Source organism: Hetaerina americana, unplaced genomic scaffold (assembly GCF_022747635.1).
Source record: "Hetaerina americana unplaced genomic scaffold, ioHetAmer1.1.p SCAF_11, whole genome shotgun sequence".
In the NCBI taxonomy this organism is placed as follows: Eukaryota; Metazoa; Arthropoda; class Insecta; order Odonata; family Calopterygidae; genus Hetaerina; species Hetaerina americana.
The window spans coordinates 6721678-6737849 of NW_027286181.1; the positions used below are offsets into that span (position 1 = coordinate 6721678).

At 37.5% G+C, this 16172-nt stretch overlaps 1 protein-coding gene across 2 annotated transcripts in view; it reads right to left on the bottom strand.

Annotated features, from left to right (window-relative positions):
• The window catches only part of LOC139700899 (protein qui-1), a 687057-nt gene that overhangs the window by 540313 nt on the left and 130572 nt on the right, over window positions 1-16172 (bottom strand). For both annotated transcript variants that reach the window (XM_071599348.1, XM_071599346.1), the window contains exon 2: window positions 11789-11871. The gene's annotated coding sequence lies outside the window, so the exon portion shown is untranslated. The remainder of the gene's footprint in view (window positions 1-11788; window positions 11872-16172) is intronic.

Consider the following 16172-nt stretch of genomic DNA (forward strand, 5'->3'; position numbering starts at 1 on the left):
GTTAAAAACACTATTGAGGAAGGCAACGGGAAACCACCTCAATTATCATTCCCTAGAAAAATATGATGGACAATAGAGATATTTTGAGTCCTGGCAACCACGGGGCTCGGCCCAATCGGCCGTGTGTCGTGCCCGGCAGCGGGGGAGGCAAGGCTTCCGCGGTCGTCATCCCACGAAACCCTTGCAAGGGAAAACCAGCAGCAGCAGGACAGAAGACGCAGGAGAAGAAGACAAAATTAGTTAGAATAGGAACGTGGAATGTTAGGACAATGATGAGGACAGGGAAATTGGAGAATGTTAAGCGAGAGATGGAAAGGGGAAATATAGATATTTTAGGTCTATGCGAGGTGAGATGGAAAGATAGCGGGGATTACTGGAGTGATAAGTATAGAATAATATACAGCGGTGGGGACGAGAGCCAACGAGGGGGTGCCATAGTATTAAATGAAGAGGTAGGAAGAAGCGTAGTCAACATAGAGCAGGTAACGGATAGAATACTACTAGTGGAGATAAAAGCAGAACCGACGAACTTAGTTATTATTCAGGTATACATGCCACCTAGCAACCATAAGGAAGAAGAGGTCGATAAGATATACGATCAGTTAGAGGACATGATCGCGTGTGTTCCAGCAGGGAAACATTTGATAGTGATGGGGGACATGAATGCGACGGTAGGCGAAGGAAGAGATGGTGATGAGGTGGGCGACTACGGTTTAGGCACCAGGAATGACCGCGGGGAGAAAGCAGTTGAGTTCTGCAGGAGACAGGGGTTAGTCATCACCAACACTTGGTTTAGACACCACAAAAGACGCAGGTATACATGGAAAATGCCAGGTGACTCAGGAAGATATCAGCTAGATTATATCCTGGTTAGACACAGGTTTAGGAATAGTGTGATAAATTCCCACAGCTTTCCGGGAGCGGATGCGGACTCAGACCACAATTTAGTTGTTATGAAATGTAGCGTACGTTTCAAAAAGATAAGGCAGGGGCGGCGAGTTAGAAAATGGAATGTAGAAGCATTAAATGGGTTGAAAAGGAAGGAATACAAACATGCGGTAGAGAAAATAATGGAGGATGGTAAAGGGCTTATTACTATCGAAGAAAAATGGGAAATGATCAAAAAAGGATTGTCTAAAGCCGCAAAAGACACTATTGGAACCGTTAACGCTAAAAGGACTAGGAAACCATGGATCACGGATGAGATGATTACAAAGATGGACGAGCGGCGAAAATGGAAGAATATAAATACAGAATTAGGGAAAATGAAGTACAAAGAATTGAACAATAAATTGAGGCGGGCAACAAATAAGGCAAAAGACGCATGGTGGAAGACGCAGTGCGAGGATATGGAAAGTCTCCAGAGGAAGGGTGAAATCGGTGCGCTATACAGCAAAGTTAAATCGTTATCGGGAAGTAAGAAAGGAAGAGCTATGCTAATAGTTAGAGATAAAGCGGGTAAGGTAATAGTTGACGCAGGAAAGATCCAAGAGAGATGGAAGGAGTATATAGAAGAACTGTATAGTAAAGAACTCAGACCAACACAGTTAGACATTGAAAAAGAAAATGACATAGAGGAAGACAGCTTAGGTCCAGGCATACTAGACAATGAGATAGAAAGGGCATTAAGGGAGATGAAACTAAATAAGGCCGTGGGGGTAGATAACATTCCCGTGGAACTTTTAAAATGCTTAGGAAAATGTGGAAGGAAGAGGCTATATGGGCTGATCCGTAGCATTTATGAGGAGGGAATCTGGCCGGAAGACTTTGTGAGAGCAGTTTTAGTTCCGATTCCGAAAAAGGTAAAGGCCACGTCATGTGAGGACTATAGGACAATTAGTTTGATATCCCACGCAGCTAAAGTTGTGCTCAGGATCATAAACAAACGGATAGAGAGTAGGGCAAATGATTACTTAGGGGATGATCAGTTTGGGTTTAGGAAGGGTAGAGGTACGCGTGATGCCATTGCAGTAATGAGATTATTAATCGAGAGGAATATAGAACACAACCAGGAGGTATTTGCCTGTTTCGTAGATTTCGAAAAAGCGTTTGATAGAGTGAATTGGGAAAAACTAATGAGTATATTGCAGAAAATAGGAATAGATTGGAGGGAAAGGAGGCTAATCCGCAACCTTTACATGTCTCAGACTGCTCAGGTGCGGGTGGGAAACGGGGAGTCAGGATGGGCAGTGTTAGGAAGGGGTGTAAGGCAGGGTTGCCCATTATCACCGTTGCTGTTCAACCTGTATACAGAGGAAATGATCAAAGAGGCATGGGAAGAACTCGAGGTAGGAATGAAAGTGGGCGGGGGATTCGTAAAATCAGTTAGGTTTGCTGATGACCAAGCTTTAGTTTGTCAGTCAGCCAAGGGGCTGCAAGCATTGCTTAGTGAATTGGAAATTCAGTGCGACAGGTATGGGATGAGAATCAACATTAATAAAACAAAGGTTATGCGATTTTCTAGAAAGAAAAAGGCTAATCTTAACATTAAAGTAAGAGGGCAAAAACTAGAGCAGGTAGAACAGTTTACGTATCTCGGTAGTGTTTTGGACCAACACGGTCAAAGTAGTAGGGACGTAAGGAGAAGAATTGCGCTAGGCAAAGAGGCTTTCACGAGGAGGAGGGAGTTGATGACGGGGACTTTGAGTAAGGATGTTAAGAAAAGACTCGTAAAAACTTTGATATGGAGCGTAGCTATGTACGGCGCGGAAACGTGGTCATTGAAGCAGGAGGATAGACGTAGACTGGAGGCTTTTGAAATGTGGGTGTGGAGAAGAATGGAGAAGGTGAAATGGACAGAGAAGAAAACAAATGAGGAAGTACTTGGTATGGTGGGCGAAGAGAGGGGTTTGTTGGGAGCAATCCTATGGAGGCAGGAAAAATGGATGAAGGGGGTGTTGACCGGCAGTGGGATGTTGAAGACTGTGATAGAGGGTAGAATGTTGGGCAAAAGAGGAAAGGGAAGGAACAGGATAGGGATGTTGGACGGGATGAAGGGAGGAAGAAAGTACTCAGAGATGAAGAGGGACCTGGTGTAGAGTAGAATTTAGGGTTGTGTTTTGTTAGTAGTCACAAAATATTTGTTTGGTAGTTGTGTCCATCAAAAAACCTACCTTAACCGGTAGATTACCTTAAAAAAAAAAAAAAATATACACACACACGCGCGCTTGAAGAAGTTTAATCTTTTTAATTTACGGATTGATTAATCTACATCTAAATCTACATAATACCCCGCAAGCCGCCGCAAGGGCGTGTGGCGGGGGGTGTTAGGTCACCAACCGTAAAAAAGAAAAATACCACATGCAAAAAAAAACAACACGGAAATTTACACCCACAGCAGCGCACACACTCATGCAAAAATCCCTTCATCCAATACTCATGCAAACACATAAACCGCAAAACAACTAAAAAACTGCACCCCATGATGCAGCACGAAAGAATCTACTGAAAATTACATTCATAATGTGATAAATTCAAACATGTTCCGGAAAATATTTATTTGGCTGGTTTGCTTATGGAAGTAATACCACGAAACTAGCCAAAAATGATCAGGCTAATGTAATGACGGAGGTCAATAAAATGTAATTTCATGGTTTAAACAGGATACATTTGATAGCTAACACTTTGCTCTGTTTCCAGGCATACGTTTCGAAATTTTAAGTCAATGACAAAAAACATATTCTGACCCTTGGGCTCTATGTAATAACTTTTTTTAAAGGAATTACGACAAATAGTGTGCCCCATGAACTTTCGTTCCATTCCACCGTCGATGAATTGAGGTACCTCTCGTTAACGAGGTAATCCTGGAATCACGGTTAATTTTGGATTTGAGGAGCATTGGCCTCCGGCGTAGGGAAAAGGGGGTCACCGGCGAACGGAGGGCAACGGGAAGAGTGCGGGTAGTTGGATTCTAGAGATGGCATGGAGGGTTATTGAAAGGCAGCGATTACACGCCTTAGCACAAGTCACCTTTGTATTATTTCTTGTCAGATTTGAAACAGAAAAATAATTTGCAACTTCTGTCTGCAGATCTGGTGATTTTGGTAAGTGGTCAACCGATTAAAGGTGCAATTCGTGCATTAATAGCCATGGTGACTGCTGAAGTGTGGTCAGGTGCGTTTCCCTGATAAAAAAGCACTTCATTCATTTTCAAATGTAGTCATTTTTAAAAATTGTATTTTATAAAATTATCGTTATTATTTCATATTATTATTTTATTTTATATTGTTAAAATATCATATCAAGTTTTTCCCTTTAGTTTCAACCCAACGGCTACAAATAAGCTTCCAGATAGTATCCGATGAACATGTAGGACATAGAGGTGATCAAAGTAAAAATTAATTGCTTCTAGAGGTTGAAATTTTCAAGTTAAACTCTCTTGCTACAAATTAAAAGGAACGATACCTACGGCCGTATGAGTATTATGGGAAGAATCAACCCCAACCCTCTTAATATTTATCATTAATAGCCGCACACTTAATAATAGGAGTACGGCTGGGGTTGTTTCTTCCCATAATATCTCTTGATACGGTCTTGAATATGCATAATTAGGACCTTTTGAACCTAAATCACAGATAATAGCGTACCCTAGGGGCTCACAAGGGGTATCCTAATCTTTGTAGGACCTTAAGGAATCTTCCAAAAACCTCATTTTCCCTTGTCTTTGAGTGAGCGGAGTTTTGAGTAAAACAAAGTTGAAAAAATCCTCTCCGTTAAATGCCTTTGGGCAACCTGAGAATACAAACCTTGGTATTTCTTAATTAAATAAAAAAAATCCCAAAATTGTTCCATCGGAGTATTTTCAACATTTTCTACCATTTGAGAGTTTAAAAAATGCGAGTTGCTTAAAATGCGAGAGGTATACGTCTTCTTCATGTGCAAACTTATTTTAATTAACTTTTCCGTTGCCTAATGAATTTTACGGTTTGGTTTACCTGATGATGATTCTGACGCGCAAAAATTCGACAAACGGTTCATTTATTTGCACATTCATGTGGTTTGAGATTGTAATTATCAGGTTGAACAATATAAATTTATTCATGTAAAAAATGTATTGATTGTGTGGAAGGAAAATGTCATAATTTGAATTTGAATGTCATACTTCCCAGAAAATTTTTATCAGCGTTTTTCAGTTTAGCAGCGTTTTTAATTATCCCAAAGTTAATCTTGTATCTAATACAATAAGATACTGATTATAGACATGCATATCAACTATCCTTTTGTTTTGAAAATATACTTGCTCACGCTTGACAACGGACCATTTTGAAGTGTGTGATGAATGTGAGATGGAGAAGCATCAGAAGCGGAAATGGCATAGAGAGAGAGAGAGAAACAGAGTGATGCCTTAACCGGAGAAGGGTTTCCACGCCGAGTGGCTAAATACCTAGCTTTGCCCAAACTGCAGATCCGTTCACTGGACCTAAATGTACCGAAATTAAAAATCTCTGGGGATGATAAAAAATTCAGGTTCCAAGGTACACGTTCTGCTTGACTGAGGTTATTCATCATTTTTTTCTCCACTGGGGCCAGTGGTGCTCACCATTTTCCGCACCCTTCCTCCCCCCCCCCCTGGGTGGGCATCGGGGATGAGAAGGGGGGCCTAGAATTCTCCCACGGAGGGGCGGGAAGGACACGGGCAACATTCGGGGGCCTAGCGCGCCGTCCAATTCCGACGAAACACGCGCACCAGTTAAACGGGGAGCGGGGATTTCATCACTCGGCACCGCCGCCGGGGCGGGATGAAAACAAGATTCAATTATGAATTCGGAGACGACGCATTGTGTTTCGCTAACAAGCTCAGCCGTTCAGGCGGAAAGGTAAAGATGTCTCTAACGAACGCGCTCGGGGATGGGCCCGATGAGGAACATGGGCGTGTGTGTACGTGCGTGGGCCGGGAAGGTTTTGCGTCTCGTGACCTTAGATGGATTTGGAGGGTAGGGGGTGGACGGAGGAGGGGAGAGAGGGAGGATGTGCACCCAAATCCCCGCGCAGGGTGGCGCTGATGCTACGTATTATCCCCTTTCCCCCTCCGCCCAAGCGCCGAGTGGCGCCAGCCGGCATAAAATCAAACAAGCTGGGTGAAGTCGAAATGGTGGACCATTTTTAGAAACCCAAAGGCATTGAAAGAGATGATTTCCGGGATCACTACAAATTTCCAGTGCGGCAGATGAGCTTAAGGGATTATCATTATCACCACATTCAGAATACAGCTTTCCCCCATAATGGATCCAACGGTATCAATGACAGGAAGGGTGAAAATAATTCGTCTTCGAACCGTCAAACTGAGGTAGGAGTACTTATGCGTGGAATGAAAGTGGGCATAGAAAACTAACTAATTTGGTGTTTAGAATACTAATCATCGCCCTAGTTATATTATGGTTTCCCTGCGAGGTTTTAAGCCAGTTTATCAAGTATCACTCGACATTAAACGAACATATCAATTTTCATATCACGAGTAATTTAGTATTAAAAAAGCATCTTATGGACACAAACCTTTCTTCCTAGGCAAACGTATTTTTGTCAACGTTAATCGAGTCACAAATATAATCAAATAAGATAAGTTGAAACGGAATATGTTGATTAAGTCAACGAAGAAATAATATAGAGATACAAACGGAAGTCCGTGATATAGAAAAATATAAATAAATACTTACAATTGCAACAAATAAAGCTGCAAAAAATAATTGGAAAGTTATTTTCTGGAAAAATTCCAAAGTCTTTGTAACGTGGTTAAGTGGCCAATTGGTTAGTGTAAATATATTAAAATGACCTCCCAAAGTAAACATTGAAATTCATTTCAAAGCAACTTAATTTAAAACTTGCGTTGTTTATTTTCCATTATTATTATATGCCGCATAGCTATGTGGTTTCCAAACTAAGGAAATAGAAATCTCCAATACAGATATTTTTACAGTATAGCCACATTTTTTCTTTTCTAAATGGTATGTGTGCACTTTGTAAGTGGTGTGAGGACATTAGTAAAAATCCCCAGTCACGCTTTTCAGAAGAACGCAAATGACACGATGTCACGCACGGGCTTTGTTGATTTCCAATAAAACTTCATGCCTATAAAGCCCTCTATTTCGCTAATAAAGCGTTAAAATTGCTTATAGGACTTTTACTGACCCATTTCAAATGCATTCTACTTCTTTCTTTGGGGTTAAGTGACAATTCACTTACAGCAACAATTTTCCAGAATTCTTTTTATTTTAAGACAGGTATTTTTCAATGTCTCTAGCTCTAAAACGTTTCAATAAATGATAAAATTTTTGAAAAATGAATTCATACTGTTACCTTGTTTTCAGTTAATTAATTGCACCAATTTCCTATGATATTCTTTTCTTTTGAAGGTTTGGCAACTGTATGTTTTCATCGTCATCCGTAGCACCAAGACACCTACTGACATCACTCGCTATTTGTCTAGCATGAAGGACTTCTAAAATAAGGACTTGTAAGTGCACCATACCAAAATACTCTCCTCATTTCCAATTAATATTATGTTGCCTTAAATCACCACCCTAGTTGGCACACCACTCGATAGGAAGCATTAATTCATATACTTAGTACAAATCTTGTATACTTTGATGATCTAATTAAAAAGCAACGTAGAACTCTGTATAGGATTGGAGTTGGACTTATGGAATCGGTTTTCCTTAAAGTGGATAAATGAACGAGGGTTTTTCACTCACGATGATATTTTTCGCAGAACTAACTTGAACTAGGTTTAACAAATTTTTTTGTGATTCTTTGCTATTCTATTGGAAATTTAGACTTAGAAGAAACCTGGATGGAGTAAAAGAGAAAACCTTATAATAACTTTTACTATATCCGAACTATACTGTATAATGTTGTTTAAATGATACATAATCACAAAAACACTTTGATATTTTATCGGCTGTTAAAACTTTTTGGAGCATCTACCAATGAAAATCTTCTCCCATAGGAGTAATTACATTAATCTCCTAGATAAATGAAATATGTTCCTCATTTTCTCGAGACATTATTTCGGCAATCATTTTCTCTTTGATAACTCTGCAAGGTATCCGGTACTGAATGCCGAAGGTCGTAATCGTCCCTTCTGAGCATTGAATATCGCGAACTGGAGGTGTGGTAGGGGGTCGACCGAAGACGGGGGAGGCCTCGGGGAGCGGTGGCGGTAAAGGGGAGGGTGAGGGACGTGTCGGAATCTCAAAGCACCCGCCCATCAGTGACGGGAGAAATTTCAGCGATGGAGGGACGGGAAATGAAGGGAGAGAGAAACAAGATGAATGAAGTACCATCGGAGGGATGAAGGCTGAAAATTTTCGGAAAGTATGAGGTGGGAAATGAGAAAATAGAGGATACGGGAAGATTATACAATCGCTGTTTTATTCCCACCGAGTAAAACGGCGAAAATTATACAAAGAGAGTAGCATTTTCTACTAGGAAGCAATTAGGAGGACGATACTTGATTTTTGATTTATTTGATGTAAAAGATATATGATTGCATTAACATATTGTAGTTTACCATTAGATGAATGTGCATTATTCTTTGAACGGTCCATAATAAATAGTCCTCCACCCCTACGTTCTTCGCCGCATTAATGAGAATAAATAAAACAATGCCATAAGCAAGATATAATGTTTTTATTTGGAAAAATCTACAGGGCAAAACGGGTTATTTGGAATAAATACTCCGAGTTCTATTAAGCAGTAATAAAAACTGCAACTCGGCTGATTCCAACCAATATTTTCTTCGTTCTATGAATACAAATAATGCTACCGTACGTTAACTTTAGCAAATAGATATTTCAGGTGAACAGAGTTGTAAATTAAGATCATTAAATTATAAAAATGTAAATTGTGAACATTTTAACGTCCAAGGTAGTTTAAAAAGCTTAAATTGCAATATCATCGATTTAATTTTTTTAAAATGAAAATAGATTTAAGCTATTTTTAATAAACGTCGTCTTCAACAATCAAAAATTTCATGAAAAAAAAACATATTTTGAATGAATTTTTTTGTCAATATATGAGACATTTAGTCTGTGAAAATCGATAAATGGTTTTAGAATGCATTGTATTTAAAAGATATAAAGAGAGCTAGCTCAAATAACTAATGCGTGGAATTTTCCGTACTAATAAAATATGAATATAAAGGAAAATAGTAACTAGAATTTGAAATGCCTAGGCTTATTTAAAGAAAGATTAATTTTTAACTTAAACATTTTAAAATGTACTTTTTCCAAAAATATGTTTCATTTTAAATTGTTATAATCAAAATAATTACCCATTAATCATTTTTTCAGAAAATTTGTGTTACTGTAGCTGCAGTAAAAAAATGCTTCTACATTTTGATATTAACTATTCCAGGTCTGGAAATTTGACAAATAAACACTAAGAAAACCGACCTAGCGATACTTTAAGCAAATATACTTGAGTGAGATTACAATATACCATTCCTCTTTTATTAACTTCTTAAATATATAGTTCCTGCTTCAGTGAGCGATAGTTCTGTATTTATCCTGCTCCACAATCCTCAGTCACGAAACAAAAACCACTCACATACTGCGATAAACAATTTTGTAGCTTCACACATACAAACCCATTCTCCTTCTTTAAGTTTAAGGCCTAACGTCAATTCAATCCGTGGAAAATACTTTCGATTTTTTATTACAAGTAAATATACTTAAACTTTAACTTGAGCCACATTTGAGTGAATTTGTGACACAAGCTAAAGGTAAGTAACTGTTCCTACATTTCTAAAGATAGAGTGTTCTCAAACTGCTGCGTTAAAATTAATTTTTTACTCTGCAATTAAATACCAATTTGACGTAAATGTGATTGATAACTTGTACGAAAATAGTAATGCCTGCGTATTTTCACTTGTCGTTCCATTTTAAACCTCTACTACATTTCTACCCTTATTTCTGGTCGTTATTTCATTAACATGAGTTAAACACCCTAAGGTTCTAAATTGCAAAGGCGCTCCCCCTGGGGAGGAAATGATTGAAAAAAAGAAAAATTATAATACTTTGTAGAACCATTTCACTCACCATCACGTATTTGAATAAAAGGTAAAAACCTTGTTTGAAGCCACGCTTGAACCAACTACACTTTTATGACATAGGGCTTATGAGTATGAACCTATGACGCCTTCGAGTAACAATACGAGAACCCATGAAACCTGCTCGGTTTAGGGCAATGAGTATTTTCACCATGCTGGATTACAGTGAGAAAGAGAGAAAAATGTTGGATTACGACACGCTAAGCCGAATGTGTTATTCAAAAACAGCTAGGAGCTTAAGAAGATTGTTCTGTACTTTTCCTCTTAATCTTTTCCCTTTTTCGACCGAAATCCAACATGAAAACGCAGGCGGCATTACAGATCAATGGAGGGGGGCCCAGACCAGGGAATAGGAGAAGAGCAGGGCGCGCAGGGAAACAGCTGAAGCCGGGTTGGGGTGGTGGTGGGCGGGCCGTGAGGGACACGGGTGGGCAGAGGTCGAGGGAGGAGGAAAGGGGGTGAGGAAGGGAGCTAAAAGCATCCCTTAATCCCGGACGAAAAAACAGACCTGCCACGTAACAGCAATACATTTTCCAAGAATCACCCAGAATATCCTTAGAAGGGAGCACGGCAGTCTGCTCTTAAGTCATGTCGGCACTAATTCATGGCAAATGCTTCCATTTGATTGGATAACATGAGGGTGGGTGTCCTTCGCGAGCATTATTCGCTATAAAATGAAAATTGTCATACACGGAAAACTGAACTACCTACATAAAACACCTGGACAGAACTCTACTAAGGCAATCAGAGATGCTCAAATGCTAGAATTATACGGTTTCAAATTTGCCTAGGAATTAAATTTGAGACTCCACGTAGATATCGTGTACGGTACAATACTAAAAAAGATATTTGAAAGATGAAGAGTTAAAAATATTGGTACTTAAAAGATGAAAAATTTTATCTCTCATAAATTCTATCCGAAATCAGTAATGAGACGGCATTTGCGATTCTCCTCAGAAAAAAGTTGTTGATTTGGGTTGTTAATTTGTTGAGTTTTGGCGATGCGTTGGACAAAGCTGAAAGAATTGCCATATTTTGCCTTAAATATTTACGACAAATTTACTTGAAATTCACATTCTAAAAGAAACCTACCAGTTCCAACAGGTACAACGTCACAATATCTCAGAGTGTAATGCACAGTTGCTTTTCGGCACATGTAATGTATTGAATCGATATGTTGGTATCATACCTTATACCAATTTGGGGGCGATCATATCGGATAATTTACCATCATTATCATCAACATCACGGTTCTACTCTTTTAAATCATATCGTTCCAATGTATGCTAAATACGTCACTTGACAAGAACTTTACCTATGAGATCATCGGATAACATGCTAAAAATCGTGAGATTATGACTTGATAGCTATAAAGCATGCACATTTCCTGTTCCATTCACCATGACAATGCTCCCGTCATGATGGTTATTCTTATCTAAACAGAAATATTAGGGTCTAAAGAGATTGGTTATGAATATTATACATCCTTATGCCTTAGTTAACTGCCTGATTTTAAGCAGGAAACCAGAGCAAAAGTAACAGAGGTAAATAAACTCCTTTTTCACTCATTTACCAAACGATAATCCATTTTGCTAAACTTATTAATTTTTACGAATCACGTTCCAGTTAAAGAGGATAATGAAATTATTTTTTTTCATCAAAATAAGGGTCCAATTAAGCACAATGTACACGTGGAATCCATATGGGTCACACTGGGATTATGGCGCAGTTTAGAATACTCACCTTATGTTTTCTCTCGGATTCCGGAGTATTCCGTTTATTGCAACGCTACTGCCCCTGGGTTTTTATAATCTGAAGCGCTCGACCTGCAATTAAAATCAAAATATATACCACTGGCCAACTCCACATTCGTAAAATAATCAAATAGTGATTGAAACATGGAGCAATACCGTAAAAAACATTTCGTAAAATACGAAAAAAACTTTTAAAAACACTCAAAAATATAATCTCTGATTCAAAAACGAGGTTAAAAAACAAGACTGCAATGAAATTTGGCAAGTATATTTCGACAATTTCTTTTTATTCCTTTCATTAAAAGTTTAAAGTTTCTTCTTAATAAATTAATAACATTAATAATAGGTTTAATACAATTATAATGGGAAAACTATAATTCATATCACGTTACAGAGAATAACAGGCAATAATCATTGAAAAATAATTCTGCATTTATTGCAAAAATAAAATAAAAAATGAAATCTTATGGGACACGCATTGATTTTGTTCCGCCGCAGAAGTAATTCATATCAATGTGGCCGTTTTGACAAAAAGTAATGCTATTTATTACATTATGTCTTATAATAGCGATCATTTTTATGTTGCCTCACAGGAAATGTTATCGTAAGTGAGCTAATTTTAAGAATTTGCACTCTCTGAGCTGAAAACAATAAAAACGTACCACAGGCGACTAGGAGTTTAGTACAAGTAAAATGCTTAGCAACTTTGTCTCTGAAGAATTCTCCGCTATTACCTCAAGAAAGACAGTTCCTCCACAATAAGTTTTCATTTAGTGTGCGTTTGTGTGTTCTGGACTAGCAAGAAACAACCAAGTGTAAACAATTCGTATGAAAAATTCAAGGTTTATCGATTCATTGAGAATGATAAAAAACTCGTAACAAAATCTAAAAAGTAGTCTTGCCTGCTTTAATTGCTTAAATTTAAATTTTAATCCCCCGTTTCATGAATACCGAAACGGTAAGATCTTGTTAGTTACCATTCAAATTGTTTTCATAAATGCTTGCAGCAGTCAAACCGCTTTCTCTTACAAAAATACTATTCAGGTTTGAATTCTCCGGTGTTTATGATATTTGACTTCACCAAAATTATTTATTTCTATAGTTAACAAACAAATAAAGAGTTATTTTAAATTTTTCTTTATCATAACGAAAATATTAGGAGATATCGATCGGGGTTCTTTTGATTCCAAATTTATATTAATTTCTTTTTGCCACATGCAACATTCAAAAAATTTCACAATATGCCTATGAACATATGGTAACTGCATTTCATTGGATTGGTTTTTCAAATTTATACCCCTCATTTATCGGCCGTATCTGAAAAATTGGCATGAGAAATTATCACTTGTATTTTTCCCAAATCTAGGAAGACAATGATAAAGAAAATTTGTGAAATTCGCAAATAGCTCTAAGTCACATTTCACCCTCTGCCTTTGCATCTAAAAAACATTATTTTCATTTGGGCTCCAACGTTGTACTCCCAGGGGGAAGATTTGATTTCCCGCAATATTGAACTTCATGAAGTAGATATGACTCTTCCACAAAAACATCGTAATGGAAACTTTTTTGCAAATTTCTATTCACACGCCATGACAAATGTAAAGGTCAATCTCTGAAATGGCCTGATACCGAATTCCACGCTGTAGTATAGAAATGCTTGAAATAAAAAATATGATACTTCATATGTGTATCTGTAAAATGTAATTCAAAATGCAATACGTTGGAATAAAATTTAGTCGCACGAATATTCACTAGTTTAGAAACTCACTGAAGCACGATGCACGCCCATGTGAGTGAGTGGGAGATGGACGTGTGTAGCTGTGGATATTTCGTTCTGTAAAAACTAATGTCAATACAGGCAGACTCCCCGCTGTAGGCGACCATTTCAATTTGTGTAAAATGAAATCTAGAAGTTGGCTATTTAGTTTACGAATAAACTTAAATTTCAGAAACACTAGTGAACTGATTTAATAGCTCTGAAACACTTATATAAAAAACAAAAACAATATAGGTCCGCGTAATTTCGAGACCATTTCGAGGAACACGGCGTCACATGCCGATCAGTTTTATTTCTTTCAATTGCTAAAGACGCATGCAGTTAAAAAATGAATTCGTTGGCAGAAAATGGAAATTGGATTATTTGATATATTTGTAGAGAATCGAATCAAATGAGCTAATAAAGCCGAATTGACCGATGGGTGAAATACTTCAAACGCTGCGACATAAATTTGAATAATGTGCATTTTCTTTAATGTTTCTAAAGAGTTCTCTCACACGGCATGTAAACTAAATTTACCTCCTAATATATATAAATATATATATATATATATATATATATTAGGAGGTAAATTGTTATGTTATATATATATATATATATATATATATATATATATATATATATATATATATAACATAACACAGTAATCAACCAGAAGGTCGGTTTGGTAGGTGATGGTAGAGTTCACCCAGTACTAAACCCGACGGTGCGTGAAATTCACACATCAGGGTAGGGGGGCCAGTTCCTTTCCCTGTGCCGGTTATAGTTTCTCAGGAAGACCTGGCACCCGAAAAATCATATAGCTTGGGTGGAGCTGCAGGTGCCCAGAGAGGCTTGCCCAGAAATCTAATCCGGGCCCAGTAGTCCAACGCTCTACCCTCTGGACTACTGCGACCAATATATATATATATATATATATATATATATATATATATATATATATATATATATATATATATATATATATATATATATTCAAACACGAAACCCCGCCATATGGCGAACAAATATTCATTTACATGGAAATAGATATAAGGAAAAGGGATAGGAACACACATAAAGGACGCACACAGTAGCCGCAGTATTTTTTTAAACTGTCTTCCTCAAATATTTTTGCCAAAAATCGTTCCTTTTTTCTAATTAACTATCAGTAATCTCTACACGTCATTATCTCTGTCCTTCATTGTTCTCATCCCTATAACTGTTTACTTGACCTTCTTAAATAAATTTCCAATTACACCTTATATCCATTTACTTTTCATAAAAGCTATCTTTTTACAGTATTTATGATCGATTAGATTAAAAAATTAAATAATTTACCAAAGTGAAATATTTGAAATTAAACTTATAATTTTTTTAACACATCGATCATTTGACTGCAAGGGACGAACCCTAGTGTTTGGAGCATGTGATCTAAATTTAAGCTACTAATAACAAAATCTCACTTATTAATTTTGGCGCGTTTTTCAATGCCTGAAATAATTGACTATATCTTAATATAATGGTATTTGTTTTTTAGTCTAAATATAGAAGAGAAATCGTCAATCAGAAAAACTTAGCTAGGTAAAAGATAGCGCACTGAGTCCACAGTGTGTGTTATTTCATAGCAGACAATGCGTGTGTTTAAGATAATGGATGTGATTCGTTTCCTCGATTGATATTAGTGCCAAGCGTGATTTTACTTTTGCAACTCCACTGCTAGAAACTCTCCATGCATTAACGCTGAAATAACAACGCATTATACTACGCGCACGAGTTATATTCATTCCCTTGCATTAGACGTCACGGCACGGTCGATGCGCCTCTTGTCTTTCCTCCCTTCCAACATGGACTCCGCCTTCCTCCCCTCCACACGTGGATAATCCAAAGAGCTACTTCTCTCCCTCTTGTTCTGCCCGGCTGTTTGCATTTTACGGAATTTTGCGCACTAAGTGGGAAGGATTAGCCCTCGCAAGCTGACAGAACCTGTTCCGTCGAATCTGTCAATTTCAACACTCGCCTTTGAGAGGTTTTCGGAAATCCGAGCACAGAGGGCGCATTTGCTGAACCTGACAAGAGTAGTTCAGACAAAATATTGGCGAATTTGAGGGGGCCTACATTTCAAATCGGTTTGGAAAGAAATGCCCAAATACGTCAACGGTTGTATTTATTTTTAAAAGTCACATCAAATCCAGTTACAAAAATAGTGGGAGCAACCTCCATGCTTGTTTCATTTTTCAAATTAATAATATACTTAAATAAGAAACAAATATAAGCGTCGAAAATATTAAAGAAAGGCAAAGGAAGTTCAATAAATATTGTTAACTTGAAATGTTTTAGTAAAGATAGTAAAGAGTACGGCTGATAACATAAGGAGGAATATACAAAATATGAAATAATAAAATATTCAAGCAAATTATATTAAAAACTAATTAAGAGTCTTTATCACTTAGAATTATCTGAACGGCAAGGTAGGTTTTTGGTCAATTCGAAGCACTAGTACATGTCTAATCTGTTTCTTTCATAATACTCAATAAATAATCCATGACCTTTATGAAAATAATACATTCTTCATCCCCGCACATTTCCTGTCACGCCTCATTCGCCCAATGTTCTT